This window comes from Scardinius erythrophthalmus (assembly GCF_964197995.2).
Source record: "Scardinius erythrophthalmus genome assembly, chromosome: 13".
Taxonomy (NCBI): domain Eukaryota; kingdom Metazoa; phylum Chordata; class Actinopteri; order Cypriniformes; family Leuciscidae; genus Scardinius; species Scardinius erythrophthalmus.
The window spans coordinates 37,358,509-37,363,005 of record NC_138233.1 but is presented as its reverse complement, the minus strand read 5'-3'; positions in this window follow the sequence as shown (position 1 = coordinate 37,363,005).

Here is a 4,497-nt window from a genome sequence, read left to right as displayed (position 1 = left end):
CCAGAGCTTCACGCCAGTCCAGCCGAGCCTGCACTTCACGTCAGCCCAGAGTCTCCTTCGCCACGGGTCCTGTCCAGTCCAGAGTCTCCTTCGCCACGGGTCCTGTCCAGTCCAGAGTCTCCTTCGCCGCTGGTCCTGCCCAGCTCAGAGCCCTCTTCGCCGCTGGTCCTGCCCAGCTCAGAGCCCTCTTCGCCGCTGGTCCTGCCCAGCTCAGAGCCCTCTTCGCCGCTGGTCCTGCCCAGCTCAGAGCCCTCTTCGCCGCTGGTCCTGCCCAGCTCAGAGCCCTCTTCGCCGCTGGTCCTGCCCAGCTCAGAGCCCTCTTCGCCGCTGGTCCTGCCCAGCTCAGAGCCCTCTTCGCCGCTGGTCCTGCCCAGCTCAGAGCCCTCTTCGCCGCTGGTCCTGCCCAGCTCAGAGCCCTCTTCGCCGCTGGTCCTGCCCAGCTCAAAGCCCTCTTCATCGCTGGTCCAGGACTCTTTACCGGGGAGCCTCCCCAAGAAAATTTTTTGGGGGGGGGCAATACACCTCTGGACCAGCCCGATCCGCCAGGACGGCCAGAGGGGTGGTCTCCTGTTCCGCCCTGGCCGCCAGAAGGGTCGTCTCCGCCGTGGCCGCCAGAAGGGTCGTCTCCGCCGTGGCCGCCAGAAGGGTCGTCTCCGCCGTGGCCGCCAGAAGGGTCGTCTCCGCCGTGGCCGCCAGAAGGGTCGTCTCCGCCCAGGTCGCCTGCACAGCCTGCTCCACCCTGGTCTCTCGTCCTGTCGCAGTCTCCAGGCCCCCTTCCGTTCCATGGGCCTGGCCCTCCATCCCGCCCCCAGTTCCGCCTCCGATCCACCACCCTCCTGGACTATTGTTTTTTGAGGAGTGTCTGGAATCCACTCCTTAAGTGGGGGGCTATGTAATGATTCCTGTCTTGTGTTTCCCTCGTCTTGTGTGGACTTTAGTTATTTCCTGTTCTGTGTCATGTTTTGTAGTCCTTTGTAGTTTTTCTAGTTTATTAGTATCCCCAGGTGTTTTCTCTTAGTCACGCCCCCCTTGTTATCTTGTTTAGCTGGTTAGTCACTGTATTTATACCCTGTGTCTTGGTTCAGTGTTTGTGGGTTCTTGTCATTTGTGATGTTGTTTTAGTTTGGTTGTTCTGTTCCTGTGTCTTGTTCCCTTATCTAAGTCTGTCTTGTTTCAAGTTTATTTATTAAATCTGTTGCTTTTGGATCCTGCTTCCTCCGTTGATTCAACCCTGCATCGTCACACATGTCATGTGACCATTAACTAATGTTAGTGAACTGTGAACCTAATTTTATTAATCTTTATTATTGATATTGACTTAATTTTATTATTGACCTAATTTTATTAACGTAAAATCTCAGGAGGAATTTCAAGTAAATATCTTGGGTCAAAAAGGTTTAGCTGACAAAAAGATGGTGAATCCCTGCATTGCATGTAAATATGAAATTATAAGAATTTGTCAATTTTAATGTGTTTGAAACACAAAAGCCTTCCAAAGACAGTAATGCATTTAATAACTGATATCACCCTGTAGCCCAAGACACCTGGATGGGTGACTCCTGGGAAAACTAACTGCTGGAAGAGGTGTTACTGAGGCCAGTAGGGGGCGCATAATTTAAATTTAAATAATAATTAATGTGTTTTTCAGGAGTTGATTAGATATGCAATATTGAAAAAACACTTGTTAAAATTTTAATGATTTTTTGTAAATGCAGTGATCAAATGCTGGGCCTCATTTATAAACCGTGCGTATGAACAGATTTGATCTTAGAGTCTGTGTATGCTAAAATCCACACCGCTTTTCATATTGATAAAAACTGTAAATTTTTGTGTCCAAGAGCATTGTTTCCTTTTAATATAATTTCATAAATATCAGGAGTTTCAAAGCTGTTAAGATAATTGAAGAACTTTTGTCCAGCAATTTGTATGTCAGGGTGGCACAACTGCAAACATGGCACTTTTATAATGAATTGACAAGGTAATAACAGTAAGCATGATAATGCATCATCCAGAGGAGCCCAAATGATCCTTGTGGCCGAGTGAAAATGTTTGTAGATTTCTCTCAAATACTAGAAAAACTGCTAATTTCAAGGATGGGTAGGTTGGTACACTTTCCATGTCTATACAACTATCTGGTTGTACCGTCTGACATAAAAACAGTCAAAAATATATTTAAACACTTTGAAATGTTATTTAACAACTGAAACTTGTTTAAACACATTATTCGTGACATCAATTTTAAAAAGATATTTAAATAACACTTTTTTGAAGCTTTATTTGTCAATGAAGCATTTATGAACAACAGCAGAACATCTCGGTTACATTCATTGTTACATTATATTGTTACATTCCGGCTCAATGTAGAAGAAGGGATCAGAGTCCAAAAATATATTAAACAAAATATTTCTAGGGGTAAGTCTAGGGGTTATTTATATTCGGTACGAGTTTGGTACAATGGAGGGAAAAGCAAAACAAAAATGCAGAAGGCTTGTGCACAAGGGCGTAGGTTTGATTTTGAAATTTGTGGGGATGGGGACATCCCCTGAAGCTGAGCTGCGTCTGTCATTAAAGGGACAGTTCACCCAAAAATGAACATTCTGTCATCATTTACTCATTACTCATCATTTCTGAACACTTTTTGAAGAATGTCGGTAACCAGACAGTTGATGGACCCCATTGACTTCTATAGAGAAAAAAACCCTCAATACTAGTTACCGACTAGTTCTTCAAAATATCTTCTTTTGTGTTCAGCAGAAGAAAGAAATGCATACAGGTTTGAAACAACTTGAGGGAGAGTAAATTATGACAGAATTTTCATTTAAAAGTGAACTTACAGCAATTAACTGTTGGCATATTTGTTTCACATCAATAATGTCCAGTTTGTCCTGTTGGACACGACACACAGCAATACTGTTAAGTGTCACCCATGCCATTGTTCTGAGCCATGTTTTCAGTGTCCTAAGAGCACTGAAACTTCTTTCAGCCTCAGCTGATAAGACTGGGATGACAAGGATTTCAACTTCATCAAACATTCCTCTCATTTCAACAAGATCAAGCAATATTGTGTTTTTATGTTTTATGGGGACTTTTTACAGACATAATTACAACATTTCATACTGTACAAACGGTATATTATATCCGCCTCTAACCCATCACGCAAAACTTTCTGCATTTTTACATTTTCAGCTGTTTTCCAAAAATAAATAAATCCCCACAAGGACAAGTATTTTGGATATTGCCATCTTTGTGGTGACATTTTGTCCCTATAATGTAGTGTTACACACACACACTTAAGCATACACAACCTCTCTCTCTCTCTCTCTCTCTCTCTCTCTCTCTCTCTCTCTCTCTCTCTCTCTCTCTCTCTCTCTCTCTCTCTCTCTCTAACGAGTGTCAAACTAACGATTGTTCGCCACATATCCCTCGAATCCGCGATTGTAATACAGTAATAAAAACTGATCTGTCCCGCATTTTTGTGCACAGAATTGTTGATTTCTCCCTAGCTTACCGCATCTAGGTTTCCTTCGGAGGAGCATTGCCGCTTTACACAAGAGCCACTCACAAATTAGATAGAAAAAACAAAGCCAATCAGTTTAGCGATGTGTGTTAAGCAGGCGAGACTCTGATATATTAACCGTTTGTGTACCATGAATTGCGCATTTTTCTCAGAACGCTCTTGTAAGAGATTTTAATCTAAATAAGATGTTTCCTGATTAAATAAAATAAGGCTAATGCATAAAAACCACAAGACACAACTGGACAACAGTGGTTATATATAAATATATTTTAAGATTTGATCGAAATTATTGATAGGGACATATCAGTGTCACTCAGGGCCGGAGTGGGGCCACTTTTCAGCCCGGGAGTTTCAGGCCCAAGACCGGCCCACTTTTTCCATGGTGGAATTCCAAATTAGCACTTTTTCCAAACTGGATAAATGAAGCAACAGTTCAGCTCTTACTATTGTGTAGTTTGTATTAATACCATGGTTCAACAAATAATGTAAAGGTTAAATAATAATTCACTTAGACTTTATAAGAAGCAATTGTGACTTTATTTCACACAATTCTGACTTTATATCTCACAATTCTGACTTTATATCTCGCAATTCTGACTTTATATCTCACAATTCTGACTTTATATCACGCAATTCTGACTTTATAACATGCAATTGCGACATTATTTCACGCAATTGTGAGAAATAAAGTCAGAATTGCGAGATTTAAACTCGCAATTGTGAGATAAAAAGTCGCAATTATCTCTTAAAATGTTTTATTCTGTGGCGGAAACAAGCTTCCATACCTCCTGGCCTCTTCCTCCCATCCATCCTCCCTGACGCGTTACGGTAGGGCCGGCCCAGCTATCGGTAGGCGCCGGCGGTGCCACGGTAAGCCTACCTGAGAAAACGTTTTGGAAAAGACGGGCTATGGACCCAACCAACTCTATAGGAGAGGAGGGGAGAACTCCCTCACATGGTACAACCCATGCAGAGGCTGC